Below are 20,381 nucleotides of genomic sequence, written 5' to 3' on the forward strand. Positions count from 1 at the left end.
CCTAAGGGGCCTGCATCCATGAGATTCTTGGAACTGAGGCAAACAAAGAAACAGTTCTTAAAGGATGCATGAATGTTTGACACAGCTATCCCCCTGGGGCTGAGTGCAAAGGGAGTGGGCAGGGATGCCCACCTCTCCTGACTAACTCCAACAATAAAACCAGGTCACCAGGATCTCTCTGGAAAAAGCTTCTGGAGCTTCACCTTTTCCACCTGCTGCCTGAGAGATGGGGCCCTGAATTGCCTGGCTCTGACAGCCAACATGATTTGTAATCACAAGTCCTACAGGATTATAAGCAAAGAAACAATTTTTAACAGGTGTGGGCATGAGCACTGACCAGAGCTATCCCTCTCGGGCTCAATACAGAGGGAGCAGGTAAAAATGCCCATTTCCCATTCTCTCCCTGAAAGGGGTTTTGACTGCATACTTCACAAGCTGCTGCCTGAACGTCCAGCTTCCAATTTAACATGTATCTAGAGTCTGGCTATGATCTTCCACAGAGACTGGAGAGCTGATGGGCATACCTTTCACCTTCTCACAGAGCTTGCATGCATGGGTCCCACAGGACAATAACAAAAAATGAAGCAGTTTTTAAATTTATTTATTTATTTTATTTTTGGCTGTGTTGGGTCTTCGTTGGTGCATGCGGGCTTCTCATTACAGTGGCTTCTCTTGTTGCTGAGCACGGGCTCTTCACACACTAGCTGTAGAGCGCAGACTCGGTAGTTGTGGCCCACAGGCTTAGCTGCTCCGCAGCATATGGGATCCTCCCGGGCCAGGGCTCAAACCTGTGTCCCCTGCATTGGCAGGCAGATTCCCAACCACTGCACCACCAGGGAAGCCCAAAAGAAGCAGTTTTTAAATGATACAGAAGCAAACCCACAGCCATACACCTGGGACCTGACAGACAGATAGAAAATTTCAGCCAACAGGAGCAGAGAGCACATTCTCCTTATACACAGATCATGCTCCAGGATAGATCATATGTTCGTCCAAAAAAAAAGTCTTAATAAATTTAAGAAGATTGAAGTCATATCAAGCATCTTTTCCAACCACAGTGGTATAAAACCAGAAAACACTTACAAGAATAAAACTGGAAAATTCACAAATATATGGAGATTAAATAACACACTCCTAAACAGCCAATGGGTCAAAAGAGAAATCAAGAAAGACCTTGAGACAAATGAAAATGGTAATACAACATACCAAAACTTATGGGATGCCACAAAAGCAGTTCTAAGAGGGAAGTTTATACTAATAAATGCTTACTGTATGAGAAAAGAAAGATTTCAACTAAATAACCTAACTTGACACCTCAAAGAACTAGAAAAAGAAGAACAAACCAAGCCCAAAGTTCATAGAAGGAAAGAAATAACAAATATCAGAGTGGAAATAAATGAAACGGAGCCTGAAAAGAACAATAAAACTGAGATCTGGTTTTTCAAAAAGATAAACAAAATACCCAAGCCTTCAGCTAGACTTGCCAAGAAAAAAAGAAATAGGATTCAAATAAAATTATAAATGAAAGAGATGTTACAACTGATAACACAGAAATACAAAGAATTCTAAGAGCCTACTGTGAATAATCATGTGCCAAAAAAATTAGATAACCTAGAAGAAATAAATTCCTAGAAACATACAACCTACCAAGACAAATCATGAAGAAATAGAAAATCTGAACAAACCCATAACTAGTAAGGAGGTTGAATCAGTAATCAAAACCCTCCCAAAGGAGAAAAGCCCAGGACCAGATAGCTTCACAGGTGAATTCTACCAAGTGTTCTAAGAAGAATTAACACCAATCCTTCTCAGATTCTTCCATAAAGTTAAAGAGAAAGGAACATTTCCAAAATCATTTTACAAGACATTTTAACCTCATACAAAGCCAGATATGGACACTACCAGAAAAGAAAATTACAGGCCAATATCAATATCACTGATGAATATAGATGCAAGGATTTCAGCAAAATATTACCGCATCAAATTCAGCAATACATTAAAAGGATCATACAGCATGATTAAGTGAGATTTTTTTCCCTTGGGTGCATGGATGGTTCAACATATGAAAATCATAAATTTGATATACCACATTAACAAAATACAAGATAAAAATCATATCATCACCCCAATAGATTTGACAAAATTCCACATTCTATCTTGATAAAAACTCACAACAAATTAGATGTAGAAGGAACATACCTCAAAATAATAAAGGTTGTGTATGACAAGCACACAGCTAATATACTCAGTGGTGAAAAACTAAAACCTTTTTCTCTCAAATCAGGAAGAAGACACTCTCACCACTTTTATTCAACACACTAGAAATCCTAGTCAGAGCAAATAGGCAAGAAAAAGAAATAAAAGCATCCAAATTCAAAAAGAAAAAGTAAAATTGTCTCTATTTGCAGATGACATGATAGCTTCTATAGAGAATCCTAAAGACTCTGCCCAAAAGCTATTAGAACTAATAAATTCAGTAAGTTTGCAGAATACAAAATCAAGCATCAAAAATCACTTGTTTTATACTCTAACAACATATAACAACGTGTATCAGAAAGAAAAATTAAGAAAACAATCTCATTTACAAATGCATTAATAGGAATAAAATACCTAGGAATAAATTTAACCAATGAGGTGAAAGATCTGTACCCTGTACCTTTCACCATACACAAAAATCAACTCAAAATGGATTAAAAGTTGAACATGAGACCTGAAGCCATAAGACTTCTAGAAGAAAACATAGGCAGTAAGCTCCCTGACATAGGTCTTGGTGATAATTTTTTAGATTCGACACCAGAAACAAAGACAACAAATGCAAGAACAAACAAGTGAGACTATATCAAATTAAAAAGTTCTGCACAGCAAAGGAAACCATCAACAAAATGAAAAGGCAGCCTACTGAATGTGAGAAAATATTTGCAAACCACAGCTCTGATAAAGAGTTAATATCTAAAATATACAAAGAACTCATACAGTTCATTATCAAAATCAATAATAATAATAACACAATTATAAAATGGGCAAAGACCTAAATAGACATTTTTCCAAAGAAGACATACAGATGGCCAACAGGTACATGAAAAGGTGCTCAACATCACTAATCATCAGGGAAATGCAAATCAAAACCAATGAGGTACCATCTCATTCTTGTTAGTATGTCTATTATAAAAAAATGAGAAATAAATTTTGGCAAGGATATGGAAAAAAGGGAATCATTGTATACTGCTGGTGAGAATGTAAATTGATACAACCACTATGGAAAACAGTACAGAGGTTACTCAAAAAGTCAAAAATAGAATTACCATATGATCCAGCAATCCCACTTCTGAATATATGTCCAAAGGAAATGAAATCATTACTCAAAAAGATATTTGTACTCTTGTGCTGCACCCCACAGTCCTACAAGTCTTGTGTTTGGACAGCTTCAAGACTGAAGAAAGAGCCCAGAGTCAGCAACAGAGACATCAACAGTTCAATGGATGGAGTAGCTTACACGTCTGAAGCAAGGTCCTGGAGCGACACCCCACTGTGCGCGGCAGGACATAGTGGTAGTCTTCGCTCCTGGGGGGAAGGGGAGATTACCGGTATAGGGGAATTGGCATTAGGTGGGCTCATTAGTTAGCAGGGAAACCAGCAGAGGGGCACACCCCTTATCCCCCCTTTAATAAGAACAATCACTAGCTGGGGCCTGGGGCAAGTACTAGGAAGGTCAGTCTGTGGGCAAGATGTAGGTAAAGCAGGCACTCATCAGACAGGGGAATGTACAAAGAGCAAGAGAACAGCCATCTTGAGTGGCCTGACCATCCAACTCTCCTGTTCATTTCAGTATTATTCTGGAAACAACCTAAGTGTCAACAGATGAATGGATAAGGAAAACATGATAGATAGAAGATAGGTAGATGATAGCTAGCTAGCTAGCTAGCTAGCTAAATAGATAGATAATAGATAGATGTATACACACACACACACACACACACACACACACTATAGAATATTATTCAGCTTTATAAAAGAAGAAAATCCTGCCATTTGAAGCAACATGGATAAATCTGGAGAACACTAAGCTAGGTGAAATAAGCCAGACATAAAAAGACAAATACTGTATTGTATCACTTCTATGTAGAATCTAAAAAAAAAAAAAAAAAATCAGACTCATAGAAACAGAGAGTAGAATGGTGGTTGCCAGGGCTGGGGGGTCGGGAGACTAGAGAGAGACTGGTAAAAGGGTACAAAATTTAGTGATAATTCTGTATTGTGTCACTGAAATTTGCTGAGAACGTAAAATTTACATGTTCTCAACAACAATAAAAAAGGTTACTAGGTAACAGATGTGTTAATTCAATGATGGGAATCATTTCACCATATATACATATACCAATAAACAGCTTACAATTTTGTCAATTATACTTCAATAAGGCTGAAAAAAGGACATTTATAACTTTAAATATTTATTCTAGAAAAAGAAGAAATGTCTCAAATCAATAACTTAAACTTCCATCTCAAGTAAAAATTTTAAAGATTAGTTAAACCCAACATAAGCAGAAAAAAGACAATAAAGATAAGAGAAAAATCAATAAACCATAAAACAGAAAAATGAAAATTAATTAAACCAAAACCTGATTCTTCAAAAAGATCCAAAAAATTGATCAGTCAGCAGTTTGATTAAGAAAAATGACAAAAGAAGATACAAGTAACCAATGTCAGGGATGAAACATGAATATCACTACATATTACCCAGACACGTAGGATAATAAGGGAATAGTATGAATAATTTTATACCAATAAATTTTACAACTTAGATAAAATAGACAAATTACTTGAAAGACAAAAATTACCAACATTGACTCAAGAAGAAATAGAAAATCTGAATATCCTAGTAAAGAAATACATACAAGTTTAAAATTATATAAAAACTTTCTCACAAAGAAAACTCCAGGTCCAGGTAAATGCACTGACTGCTATCAAATATTTTTATTTTTATTTTTTTTATTCTTATGAATTTTTTTTAAATTTTTTGCTTTATAACAAATTTAATCAGTTATACATATACATATGTTTCCATATCCCCTCCCTTTTGCGTCTCCCTCCCACCCTCCCTATCCCACCCCTCCAGGCGGTCACAAAGCACCGAGCTGATCTCCCTGTGCTATGCGGCTGCTTCCCACTACCTATCTACCTTACATTTGGTAGTGTATATATGTCCATGCCGCTCTTTCACTTTGTCACAGCTTACCCTTCCCCCTCCCCATATCCTCAAGTCCATTCTCTAGTAGGTCTGTGTCTTTATTCCTGTCTTATCTCTATGTTCTTCATGACATTTTTTTTCTTAAATTCCATATATATGTGTTAGCATACAGTATTTGTCTTTCTCTTTCTGACTTACTTCACTCTGTATGACAGACTCTAGGTCTATCCACCTCATTACAAATAGCTCAATTTCATTTCTTTTTATGGCTGAGTAATATTCCATTGTATATATATTTAAGGAGAAAATAAAAACCAATCTCTCTCTAAAAATAGAGGAAAAGAATATACTTCCCAACTCATTTTGTGAGGCCAGCATTATGCCCATCTCAAAAATGCAGTCTCTAGAACCAGGCTGCCCAGATTCAAATTCCAGTTCTGACCTCACTACCTGTACAACCTTTGTCAAGGTATTGAATTCTTTGTGCCTCACTTCCCACCTCTGTAAAATTGGCACAATCATATCTACCTCAGAGGATTCTGTAAGAATTAAATGAAATATTATGTGAAAAATACTTAGAACAGTGCCCAGCTTATAGCTCATACCTCATACATGTTAGCTATTTTGTGGTTTTCAATTTCTTTCTTTCTTTCTTTATCCTTATTAAGTTTATTCTTTTCACTTTTCTTTTGAAGTGGACCCTCAGATGTGGCTGTAGAGGATAACAGGACAGGAGAATTTTCTCAGAAAGTAGAAAGAGAAACCATGGAGAAAAAGGAAAAAAGGACATCACCTCAGAGAACTGTCATATTGGTTAACCGTAGAACTTACTTTTCCTGCTTTGCGTTTCCCATCCAGCAAGCTATGATATGTGCTCAGGATTTTGATATATGTGTTTGTGCTTACGTGTTTCCCTTCATACATTTTTTTGTGTGTGTGTGCGGTACGCGGGCCTCTCACTGTTGCGGCCTCTCCCGTTGCGGAGCACAGGCTCCGGACGCGCAGGCTCAGCGGCCATGGCTCACGGGCCCAGCTGCTCCGCGGCATGTGGGATCTTCCCGGACCGGAGCACGAACCCACGTCCCCTACATCGGCAGGCGGACTCTCAACCACTGCGCCACCAGGGAAGCCCCATGCATTTTTTAAATATGAATTTTTATTGGAGCTATCGTTTTCTTTCTCCAACTTGGTATACTGGATGTTTTGGGTTCCTAATAATGATGTTCCTGGGACTCACCCCTACCACTTCTTATTCATTCTAAGCCCATAACAAAAGTTGGATCCCAGCATAGTCCAGATGGAGCAGAAGACCTGCTGCAGCAAGTAATAGCACACACACACAAAGAGTTAAAAGAACTGCCAATTATTAGTGAAAAAACTGGTGAAATCCAAAGAAAGTAGTAGAGCTAATGGTATTGTACAAATGTTGAAACCTCAGTTTCGCAAATGTCCCATGACTGTAAGATGTTAACATCTGGGAAAGCTAGGTAAAGGAACTCTCTACTACCTTTGTACCTTTTCCATAAATCTAAAATCAATACATTTTTTTTAATTTCAAGAAAAAATTTAAAAATAGAAAAACTTCCAAAAAAAAAAAAAGGAACTTCCAATTTATACTGACAGGAGCCTGGGGAGCAAGTGGAAACTGAATTCTAAGGATATTTAAACCAAGAAGTCCAGAATATATGACTCAGTAGGGCCAAATTCATTAACATAAGTGCACTCACTTAGAATTTCACATTTAGTATTTTGCCTTTAACACCTGAACTTGTCTTAGTAATCTGTTAGGTGAATGAAATAAAGCCTAGATTAAATGATGGCTTCCAGTTGATGAGGTCAAAATGTCAGGACTTTCTTGGCATACTGTAGAGGAAGAAGTCTAAAGGCTCAGGAAAAAGGGTAAGTTGGAATGGATCTAGTATTCTCTGCCACTCCCAAACCATCCCTTCAGGAGGACCAAAAGAACATTACCTTCACCAAAGTATTAATAAATGCACTGGGAAGAGGCAGCATCCTCCTCAAAGAGCTCTGTGGTGGCTACATTCTATAGGTCAGAAATGGTTGTGGGGAATGTTGCAGTAGAAATGGGTTGCTTGATCTCATTGAGAATAAGATCCCAGAATTGTAGAAGCCAGGTGGTACGGTTCAACTGGCGGCAATCGAAGGGTGCAATTATTAAAGAGATGGAATGAAAATCAAAGTATTTTGACCGCATTGATCTGTAGCAATGGCTAATTGACTATAGGGTCCCAATTAATAAAAAAGATAGGCACCTACTAAGGTGCTGTTTGACATTTATAGAAGGAAGACTTCTGGGTCTACAGGGCAGAAAAGCAACTCAAGTCACCATAGCTGGAATTCACAGACTGTTACCTGGATCCCAGACCTAACCAGTTCCCAAATGTAGAGTCCCTGAATTGAGAGAGATGCCGGACAACATGACAACAGGAACATACTGTGATTTTTCCCCTTGGGCCTTCCCCAGGGGAGCCAGTGCCCTTTTGCTAGACTGACACTGGCCTTGCAAAAGTGAAATAGCCAGATCTTCTGGGAATTTTTCAGATACTAGTTCTGAGTTTTTGCTGATCCCTGGAAACTCAACATGTCACCATGATCCACTAAGCAAGGTAGGACTCAATGCAGTTTTGGCCTGAGTCTAATAGTAGGCCCAAGAGGATGCGAACCCATCCTGTGGTTATTTCCTCAGTCCTAGATTGTATAGTATAAATAGATATGCTTAGTAACTGGCAGAATCCCAAGAATTGGGTCCTTGAGGGGAGGTAGGGCTTTTATGGTAGAAAGGGCCAAATGGAAGCATCTGAAACTGTTGCACACAGACACAAAGAAAGCAAGCCAAAAGCAAGATCACATCTCTGGGTGAATTTCAAACATTAATACAACCATTAAAGGCCTGAGATATGCAGGGTTAGTGATTCCTAATATATCCTCATTTAACTTGCCTTTTTGGCTGGGTCAAAAGTCACTCTCAGAGAATAAAATGGTGATGCCAAAGGAAGTTACATTTTCAGCTAAGTTTTCTTAGCTGAAAAAATCTAGCAAAGTTTGGCACATGGTGTGCAGCTGTTAACCTGTTAAATGTTATTTTTTTTTCAGTTGGATAAGAGAAAAGAGAAGCAATTTGCATGTACCTGGCACCAACAACAATATATTTTTATTACCTTATTCCAAGACTATGTCAAACCTCTTATTGTCATAATATGCTTTAGAGGGTCCTTGATCATCCTGATATCCTAAAGACTATCATACTGATCCACTATATTAATGTGGAACAGATAAGAAGGATGTACCAAGCCTTACTAAGGCATACATATGCCAGAGAATAGGAGATAAATTTCAGGATCTGCCACTCTGGTAAAATTACTAGTGGCCCAGCGGTCTAGGACAGGTTGAAATATTTCTTTTAAAGTACTATAATAGTATGAGTTAATATAAGTTATAATGGTATAAATGGTATAAATAGTAAAATTATATGAGTTGCTGCACCTATCATGAAGGAAGAAGTTAAACATTTCGTGGCTCCTTGAATTTTGGAGGAAATATTTATAATATTTGGGTGTGTTACTCCAACTCATTTACCAATTAATTCATGAAACTGGGCATTTTTAGATGGACCTGACTTAAGAAAGGGTCTGAAATAAGTAGATCTACACTGTGATGCAAATGGTCCTGTTACTTGGAACTTATGACTAGCAGACCCAATGATATTGAAAGTGCCTTTGGCAGACAGAGATACTATAAGGTGCCTCTGATATGTCCCAATAGAAGATGCACAGCCTAGGCTCTTAGAGTTTTGTTATATGGCAGTGATGTTCTCTTGTAACAAATATTATCAACGTGAAATTAGTTCTCAGTTTTCTCCTAGACCCTGGTAAATACTGAATGCCAGTGCTCGCTTCGGCAGCACATATACTAAAATACTGAATGCCTGACCCTGGGCTACCAAGTAAACTGAATCACAAACTGAGTGTTATCTGATCCACCAAACATAAATCAATTTCTCTGGGATGTAGGACTTCCCCTGTTGCCACCACACTCTCCCACCTTTTATAGAGCTAAGAATGAATGCATGTGTAATAAGAATGATAAGTGTAGTGTCCACACAACAGAGTGTTTGTGTCCAGAAGTGCAATATTACAAGGGACAAGGTAGAGGATGGGCATGACCCTGGTTGTGTGGCCACAACAGTGGATCAGGATATAGCAGTGCCTCCAGGTTGGTGTCCATCCACCCACTGGCACAGGATGCAATCTAGGCTTCCTAACTGATTGATCAAGTCAGGATAGAGGCAAAAGGAGTGATTGTGGGAAGTCATATCTAGGCTTGGGTCTTGCACTGTATTTGCTCCACTCCAGATGATTCCATGCCCCCTTCTGGATTGCTAGAAGATAGCTAAGAACAGATAGACCCCTGAGGAGATGTACCTAAAACAGATATAGCATTAGGCATGTGGCCCAGTCTACCAATGGGATGATGAACAGCAGACTGATGAAATTTGTTCTTTTCAGAGACCTATCCCAGCATTTTACTGCCACACACTCTGCAGGTGATATGTGAATGGAATAGCCTATGCTAAGGGGCCCAGCTTAATATTTTCTGGGCCATGAAGTATAATCCAGTGTCTGATTGGAGGGTCTCTGGACAGCCCAAGAGTCAACAGCATCATACCTCCAATGTTGCAACCATGTGTATGAGCATCTGCAACTGGACAGCCAATGCCTCTGCTTTAATATATGAATCATCAGATGACTCTGGGGTCATGATGGGCTGGGACTGGTTAGCAACTACCTAGAGGACACATACCTTACCAGACAAACCATTTTATTATTTAAATGTCATAGGAGGGGATATAATTTTTGGTTCCTCCTTGTTCTTATCTTCCAGATGGTCTGGGCCCTCCCCTAATGTTCCCTTTATCTCACACACTAAGCACTCAGTCTGGTTTTTACAGGAAGGGCCCCCTACACCCTAATTATTTTCATAGAACATAGTTGGGGACACCTTCAAAGTTATTCTGTTTGGCCCCTTTATTTAGATGCCATAACTTCATAGTCTTCCAAGAGGCAGCCTTGTGGTGGAGGTCCACCCAGCAGTTCTGTCAGTTCACTTGGTCTGATTTAAGATTATCACTGTCATGGGATCGGGGTGGAGGTGTGTGGGTGGATAATCATAAGGGTCACATACTTTATACTTTCCCCACTTTTCTTGCTCTACATAGTGCCCTAACAACATTCTGTTTCATACTACCTAATCTTGACAGAACACATGACACCTAATCTTGACATGGTTACATGACAACCTACATTGCTCTGATTATAGGAAGTGGATTAGGGAAATGGTTCATTTATTAGGTCTTACTTTATCTAAAATTCTTTGCCCATTCCACACATCAGAATATTCAACTAGTAGTTTCACCTCCAGTTCCAGTTCACACTTCCTCTTCTGCTTCACCTCCGTGTAATTCCCTCTCAGGCCTTAATAACAACTATGGAATACTGACAATCTGTGTCTCACCAGGGCTTAACATTCTTAGCAAATTTATTGCTTAAGAAACATGGGACTTCAAAGGACTAGCTCCTGCAACCAGTTGGTAATTATCCATCCCAGTCCTTGAAGCTAGTCATGATGCCCTGTTTGAGCTTTTCCTACTTCCACAGTAGGTCTTTGATCTGTGATGCCTTGGTACGCTGGGACAGATGCCCTACTTTTGGGGCCAGTTGTTAAGCAAACAACATCAAACACTCCAGGCCTGTATACAATTCCTAAGAAAGAAGTAGTAGGTGTACAGGTCCTCCATTGCCTATCACAACCTGGCTAGGACCCCCAGGCATCTGGAAGGCCAGACATTAGACTCAGAAGGAGCATCTGGGCCCTAGTGCTGTGGGGATTTTGACTAGGAAAACACTAGCCCCTCTCTGTCATGATCAGCATTCTGGACCTAAACCTTGTGGTTGCTGTTGTTGGATCAGTGGCTTGATCTATCACCTGAGAATTCTACCAGCATTGAGGTCCTTAAACACTCAGCTATGACTTATTTCCATGGGAAATCATGGAAAAGCGAAAGGTCAAATCCCCTTCTGAGAAGAGAGCCTGCAAGGAATAAGTCTCAGACAAGTTTATTCTAAACTTTCACTCTGCTTTATTCCTTTGTGTATTTTCAACATACACATTTAAAGTCCTTTTTGTAATGCTTAGACTTCCCATTTCCTCTAGTGTAAAATCTTCCCCTTTTTTTGATCTAATTGGCTCTTTCATAGGAAAAAAAAGTTTCTGACTGCAGCAAATTGTATAAGGTTATCTCTCTCACAACAGAATAAATATATCATGATGTAGAATACTGTTGTTTCCTTTCATTTACTCCTTCTCCACCTCTTATTTTAAATTAGGTTTTTTAGAAGAAGAAATAAACCCATTTCTCATATATGTCTTATAGCTGATGTCTTAACTATACAAGCACCAGACTTAAAATTCTTGATGAGAGCTCATCTTTCTTGGACGTTTTCTTTCACTTTTGCCCCTTTAGTACTATTTTGTATTTGTATGTGCTCCAGAACCTGCTCTATATTGGTAAGTTAGCACCTCCCAGGGCTCCTGTCCTATATGGATGGTACAATCCTGAGCCCTACTCCAGAAATGTGGCATTCCCCTTCTCAATCCTATGCAGTTAGCTCTGCTGACATTGCCATCAGAAATTAGCAAGTTCATTTATCACAGTAAATCCCAGGAAGGAATGCAAATCCATTTGTTCCTGAGCAGGCAATGCAGTCCCATCTTTTTGTTTTGTAATGAGAGAAGTTTTACCAACAGAAACGCTCAGTAATTGCTAGTAGAAATGCATAATGGTACAGACACTTTGAAAAACTGTTTGCCAGTTTCTTTAAAAAATAAGTATCAATATATACTTACCACACAACCCAGCAATCACACTTCTGGGAATTTATTCCAGAGAAATTAAAATTTACGTTTACACACACACACAAAAACTACACACAAATATTCATGGCACCTCATTTGCAAAGGTCCAAAACTGGAAACAACCAAAACGTTCTACAATAGATGAATGGTTAAATGTACCATGGAATACTGTTCAGAAATAAAACCAATAGAACAAACTGTTAACACCTGCAACAACTTGAATGAATCTCAAGTGTTTTAGGCTGAGTGAAAATCAAATCTCAAAATAGCGAAATTATAAAGATGGAAATATGGTTGTCAGGGGTTAGAGGTGATAGGACGTTGGGGGGGGTAATCTCGTGACTAAATGGGTAGCATAAAGGAGACCTCTGTGTGGTGATGGAATAGTTCTATATCTTGAGTGACACGAGTGGCACCAAACTATGCAAACATTGTATCAATGTCAATTTACTTGTCTTGATATTGTACTATAATTACATAAAATATAACCATTGGGGAAAATTGAATGAAGGCTTCACAGGGCATCTAAGTATTTTCTTTTTTAACTTCCTCTGAATGTACCACGATTTTAAAATAAAATCTAAACAAAAAGAAATAAATAAACTTAATAGCTCTGTATCTTTTTAAAAATTGAATTCAAAGTTAAAAACCATCCCGCAAATAAAATCCTAGACTCAGATAGCTTCTTTGGTGAATTGTACCAAATACTCAAGGAAGAAGTAATACCAATTCTACACAGACTCTTCCAGAAAATTGAAAAGGAGTGAATACATCCCAGCTCATTCTATGAGCCCAGCATTACACTGATGCCAAAACCAAGCTAAGACATTATAAGAACAGAAAACTGCAAACCAATATCCCTCATGGACAGAGAAGCGAAAATCCTAAACAAATTTCAGAAAATCAAATCCAACAATATATTAAGAGGAACTGTATTATGACCAAGTGAATTTATCCAAGGAATGCAAGGACAGTTTAGCATTCAAAAATCAATCAACTTAATTCACTATATTAACAAACTGGGGAGAAAAAAACCCAAATGTGATCATCTCATTAAATATAAACAATTCGCTTGAGAAAATTCAACATCCATTCCTAATAAAGCCTCTCAGCAAGCTAAGAAGAGAACAGAATTTTCTTAACTTGGTAAAAGTCGTCTACCAAAAAAACTATAGCTAACATCTTACCTAATGGTGAAACACTGAATGCTTTCCCCCTAAGATTAAAAACAATCTGTTCAACACTTCTACTCAGCATTGTACTGAGGTTCTAGTCACTACAATAAAGCAAGAAAAAGGCATAAAAAGCATTGGTTGGAAAGGAGAAATAAAATTGTCTTAATTCATAGACAACATATTTTGCAAAGAAAATCCAGTGTACCCTACAAAAAAACCTACCATAGTTAGTCAATTTAATGATGTTGCAGGATATAAGTAAAAATAATTGTGCTACTGTATACTCACAATGAAGAAAAAATACTGAAAAATATAAATTATAAAATTTATAGTAGCATCATAAAATAAAGTTCAGAATAATTTCTCTCAGGACTTTGAGGAAAAATGCCTTCTTGTATTTAGTTTGCCTTTAATCTGAATATCATGTATGCTTTTTTCCTTTGGAAGCATTTATCATTTTGTTCCTTCCTTTGAGGTTCTGGTTTTATCACAAAATATGTTTTTCATTCATCCTGTTCAGCACAGTGTGTCCTATTAATCTGAAAAGTTGAGTCTCCCACTGTAGGAAATACGTCTGAAATTTCTTACATTGCATTTGCTCTCTCAACTCTTCTTGGAATCTCTATTAGAGTTCCCAACTTCTCAAATCAATGGATCCATCTTTGTGTCCTACATTCCTAGAGAATTCCTCATTTGATCTTCTAGCTTGCTGGTTTTCTGTGAACATCCCTCTACTCGGTCCGTCTTTGAGATTTTTATTTTAATGATTATACTTTTCATTTTCATTTGCATTGAATTTGCTTCTTTGTTATAACAACCTGTCCTGGTCTCCAATTTTTTTTTTTGAGGGGCACAGGGCAGACAAGAGGATGAGGGTTGTACTTTTATCTGTATATTTCTTTATAAATTCTATAACATTGCTGTTCTTTTTTTTTTAATTTATTTATGGCTGCGTTGGGTCTTTGTTGCTGCGCGCGGGCTTTCTCCAGTTGCGGCGAGCGGGGGTTACTCTTGGTTGTGGTGCGTGGGCTTCTCACTGTGGTGGCTTCTCTTGTTGTGGACCATGGGCCCTAGGTGCAAGGTCTTCAGTAGTTGTGGCACGCGGGCTCAGTTGTTGTGGCTTGCAGGCTCTAGAGCTCAGGCTCAGTAGTTGTAGTGCAGGGGCTTAGTTGCTCCGCAGCATGTGGGATATTCCTGGACCAGGGCTTGAACCTGTGTTCCCTGCATTGGCAGGTGGATTCTTAACCATTGTGCCACCAGGGAAGTCCCCCCTCTTTTCTTAGTTGTATTTTTATTTGTTTTGGGTTTTTTTCTTAGTTTTGTGCCTTCTTTGTTGAGTTGATCTTGAAATTTTGGTGATTCTTAGTTATGCTATCTTTGTTTTTACAACTCTTCTTGATAGCCTATATGTATATGCTATTCCCATGTACGATAGGATCTCCTTTGTGTTCATGAAGGAAAGGAAAATGTGCTGCTGAGAGGAATGTGACGTTCATTACTTTTCTGAGTATGTCTTCTTCTCCTCCTTCCTAGCAAACCAGGACCTTTCCTTGACACCTTGAAAAATCTCATGCCTTCACTGTACCTGTCTGGCAGCAGATGCCTCCACAGTATACTGCTTGATTGATTGGAAGAGAGTGATTAGAGGAGGCTGTGCAAAAAAGAGTTAACATAGCAAACCTGAGACTGCTCTCCTTGGAAAGTCTTGCTGAGAAGCTGGTCTTTGTCTGGGGTCTGGGAACTTGGCTGGTAAACAGTTTCCTGGTACAAAGCTTTCCTTAAATGATAAAAATGACTCACTGTACCTAAACTCTAAAACAATGTGGTTTGTGCTGAACATTTACTTTCCTTCTGATTGTCGGTCTACAATTTTGGTGCCTACTGAGCAGAGGATGCCTACCTGCCCAGTTGCCAATGAAAACCTTAGCCACTTAGTCTCTAATGAGCTTCCCTTGTACACAACCCTTTGCATGTGTTGTCACAACTTGTTGCTGGAGGTGTGCATCCTGTGAACCCTACTGGGAGAGGACTCTTGGAAGTTAGCTGGTTTCCTCCAGACTCTGCTCATGCATTTTTCCCCTTTACTGTTTCTGCATTGTATTCTTTCCCTATAGTAAATCTTAGCCATGAGTGCAATTACATTCTTAGTCAGATGGGTCATTCTAGTGAATCATAAAACTTGGGGATGGCCTTGAGTATGCCCAATACAGGAGCTCACCTGCATAGCTACCCTAAATTCAGTGCTTCCACGAACCAACATCTCCATGTTCTTTCATTCCCATGTCATTCTCTTCTTAATAACATCCAGAGCCATTCTCACATTTTGCAGCATTCTTCTCCTTTGGGCTTTGCTCGGTGATTTCTTCTGTTAACTCAACACCTCCTGTCTTCCACATTTCAGGGATCCCTCAAAATTTCTGGTCCATCGAGGGCACTTGTTGTTCTGCAACAATGATTTGGATGTTTTTTAAATAAACATCTCTATCATCTCTAAAGATTTGGGATGTGGTAGACTGTCAAGCACATTTTATCAGTTTGTATTCCAATCTCCTGGTCCCCCCTTTTCTTTCCTTTTTTTTTTTTTTTGTTTTTGGCCATGCCACATGGCTTGCAGGATCTTAGTTCCTTGACCAAGGATTGAAAACCCCAGCCACTCCAGTGAAAGTGCTGAGTCCTAACCACTGGACTGCCAGGGAATTCTACCCCCATTTTTTAATCGAGTAAAATAGAAAAAACATTTAATTAGGACTGTCAACCTATATTTGCTTTTTGTTTGTTTTCAATTCAACTTAGCAAGTATTTATTTAGGAATTAGTGCCAAGAAAAGCCAATGTATGCAAAATATATATATAGATATGTATATATATACATATGTATATTTATATGTGTTATACATTTTATGTATGCTTTATTGTGACTTTTTGTTTAAATATTTAATTACTACATAACTTTTTTAACACTAAAAACTGTAGTGTCAAAAAATTGGGATATAGGGAAATAAGCATAAAATAAAATAAGCATAAAAGAAAGGTCAGTTGTAGGTAAAAGGGGACCTGCTTATTGGAGATTAAAATGTGAAATTATAATTATCATAGTAATATAAGCAACTGAAAATTCAACTGAATTTAACACACATAATGAATGTCAATTCTATCAGCAGGTGCTGTAGGTGATTTTAAGACATCAACCAATTTGTCTTTATAAATAAGGCCTGATCTAATAGAGTATTACAATTTACCCCCAAAGTCAAGCACTTGTGACAGGTTATTATGAAAAAAAAACTATGAAAATAACACCTTATTAAATAAAAGCTATCAAAAATACTTCAGTTAATTTACTGATTATGGACTCCAGATCAAGACTGCCCAGGTTGGAATCCAGCTTCTACCACTTACCAACTGTGCAACAGTGGGCAAGTAGCTTAACCTCTCTTAGCCTCAGTTTCCTCATCTGTAAAACTGACATAATGATTGCACTTACCTCATAGAGTTGTTATGACAATTGAATGTGTTAATATAAGTAAAGTGCTTGATATAGTGCCTGGGACATATAATGTATATTAAGTTTCAGTTATTATGATTATCATTTCATACTGGCTAAGGAATCAAAAAACACAGGTAGTAGTCCCATTTCATTCATTTACATTTGAGTAATGAGTATTTTGACTCATCTGAGTCTTTTAGGCAAGTCACTCATCAACATTCCTGGGCCTCTATTTCCTCCCCTATTAATTTAAGAAGTAAACTTTACAACCTCAAAGATTCTACCTGGTTCTAAAATTCCAAATTTATTAAAGAATTTTTTAAAATTTAGAAACAGCTATATTGTCCTCTCATTCTACTCTGTACGCTTGAGCCTAAAACTGAGTCCCTCTGGAACACATTGTTTAGATCACTCATTCAACATTCGCTATTTTTCTACATGTGAATGTGTGTTCTTCATGCCTCTCCTGCCAGGACAGACATTAATGACTTTAGAGACAAAGGACTATTCTTTCCTCCTTGCACATAATAAATATTGATTCTTCATTCCATTGTAATGCATGTATTGAATAAGTGCCAAGAACTGTTCTAGCTAGGCAGTGAGAAAAAAAGTAAATAATATCTGATTCCTGATCTCAAAGAATTCATTAGACCAACTAATGAAATGTAATTACAATATGGTGTGATAAATGGAATAATAAAAGGTGGAGTGATTAAACATGCTTGAATGGCTCACAGAAAAATAATTTTTAGAAGAAACGTGAACTGGATCTTAAAAGATAAATAGCAATTCCCTAGATGGAACTAAAAATGAAACAAAACAGTCCACTCGTTATAACATATCTCATGCATATATGATGGAGCTATTTTATCAAGTTTTGATTTATTGTACTGAAGCTGGCAAGGCTTCGGTTTCTCTGAAGCAAGTGGACATTAATTATCTGAAGTAGAGATCTGTCTTCAGATATCTTTCTCTTCCCCACCATGACCAATTCATCACCAAATCCTATGTATATTACCTCCCACTTTTTTCTTGGATCTGTTCATTTTTCTACATCTGAACTAACTCCACCCTAGTTCAAGACATTATCCCCTAACACCTAGGCCATTGCAATAGTCTCCTAGCCAGTTTTCCTATATTTACTATTGCCCTCTTACTATAAATTCTTCAAACTATAGCTAAAATGATTATTAAAAAATAATCCTGGCCCTTCCCCATCCTGAATAATTCAGACCAAAAGCCATTAGGTGGGTTTGGCATGAGTTAGAGCCCAACCAAGGTGAGGAGAGTGTCCATACTGGGTGAAGGAAAAGAGATGAGGGAGCAAGTGAGTGCATATTGGAACCATGTCTGGGTGTCCCTGTGGGAGTGCAGCCTGGCATAGGTTGGAACCTGCATGAAGTGAGTGGAGCATCTGCTCAGGAGAGTGACCCAGTATAAAATGTGAGAAACCAAGTGGGATGAAGAGGGCAACTGCACAGGAGAGGGGCTAGCATCAGCAATGGGAGATTGGTTACATAGGGGCAATTGAACATTAAGTACATATGTATCAAGGATAATGGGAATCAGGTTTCTCATTTTCAGGGAAAGGAGGAAAATAGAATGAACGAAATGAAATGGCATCATATTGGAATTGGAGGTACTGGTGGGACCTCATAGTTTTATATATATGTAAATGTGAACATGTGTATGTGTGTAAGTGTGTGCGTGTGTGTGTGTGTGTATCTATATATATATATGTATTCTCAACCTCTGTCCACTGGTAAGAACAGCATCCCAAAAGCATGAAGCATGGTTAGCACCAAGATCTTGCTATCTAAATACCATTCTTTGAAAGAATCAGGACTTCTTATAGAAATGGCTGGTATCAGGGCTGAGGCAGGAAAAGTGCTGGATGAGTGTAGAATGTCTTACTGTGCTCTAAAAGAAACATATTCAAAAAATGATGGGGATTGTCAAAGAAACATGAAAGTCAGCTCGAAAGAATTCCAAATAGTCAAATCTAGAACAACTTGGGCATCTAAATAAATGATAATAATGGATTTTAACCCTTTAAACAAAATAGGAATCCATGAATCCATAATAACATAAATTAACGAATAAATTAAAAGTTTGAGGAGCAACAGGATATTCATAGGGTTTTGAAGTATCTCCCCACAAAGCACTTCTTAATTACAAAGAGAAAAAATGTAACTTTACAGTGGAAAGGCCTCACAGACACCTCTTTAATCAAAAGATACAATTTAACACTACCAATAATGGGACAAATCAAGATTTGGGACCACATCATAACATGCAATGAAAACAACATAATGTCACTTCTATTAGATTCCCGACAAAGATGCATAACCTAAATCTGATCATGAGGAAACATCAGACAAACCAAAAAAAGGAGACATCTATAAAATAACTAGCCTGTACTCTTTACAAGTATCAGGATATTGAAAGTCAACGAAAAACTGAAGAACTGTTTCTAAGTGAAGGAGCTAAGGAGTTATGACAACTAAATGAAACACGTCGTTCTGCACTGGATCCTACAAGGACATATTTGGGACAAATTGCAAAGCCTACAAGGGATATGAGGATTAGATAGTAGATTAGATGGTAATAATGTATCAGTGTTAATTCTCTGATGTTGTGGGTGTGTTGTGTGTGAGTGTTGTGGGTATATAGGAGAATGTCTTTGTTTGTAAAAAATACACACCACAGTTTTGGGAAATAATGGGAAAACATGTCAGCAACTTACTCAAATGGTTGAGGAAAACAAAGAAACTTTGAAATTTTTTGTAACATTGAGATTGTTCCCAAATTTTTAAAAGTAACATCATAACAATAACAATGATGATGATGATGATATTCCACTGTCTAAAACTGGCTGTGACTTTTTTTTTTTCTTTTTGCGGTATGTGGGCCTCTCACTGTTGTGGCCTCTCCTGTTGCGGAGCACAGGCTCCGGATGCGCAGGCCCAGCGGCCATGGCTCACGGGCCCAGCCGCTCCGCGGCATATGGGATCTTCCCAGACCGGGGCACGAACCCGTATCCCCTGCATCGGCAGGCGGACTCTTAACCACTTGCGCCACCAGGGAGGCCCTGGCTGTGACTTTTTATTGCTCTTAGGAAAAAAGACAAGGATCCCTAAAATGAACTATAAGACTTTACATGATCTTGTCCCTGTGTACTTTACCAGGGTCATCCTGCTGACTCTCTCCTTTAGGCTCACTGCATTCTGTTCTTTTTGATCCTCAATCAACCCATGGACTTTTGAAGTACAAAGACCATGCACTTGTTCTTCCCTCTGCCTAAAACATTCTCTAATTCCTTACCCATATACATTAAATTTCTTTTTTATTTCATTTAGTTTGGTAATACCTTTTCAAACACTTTGCTCCCCAAAGGTCAGTTCTCCGTTATTTACTCTCACAGCACTATATATTTTCCCTTCATAATTATAGATTTGCTTGAATAAAAGATTAATGTGTCCTCCATTATCCTACTTCTTTGGGGCAGAGTTATAACTTTGCTCACCACTTTACCCCAAGGACCTAGCCCACAGGACAATAAACAATGTTAATGAATAAGGGAAATGTTTATAATCAATCCATTC

This window comes from Mesoplodon densirostris, chromosome 8 (assembly GCF_025265405.1).
Source record: "Mesoplodon densirostris isolate mMesDen1 chromosome 8, mMesDen1 primary haplotype, whole genome shotgun sequence".
Lineage (NCBI taxonomy): Eukaryota > Metazoa > Chordata > Mammalia > Artiodactyla > Ziphiidae > Mesoplodon > Mesoplodon densirostris.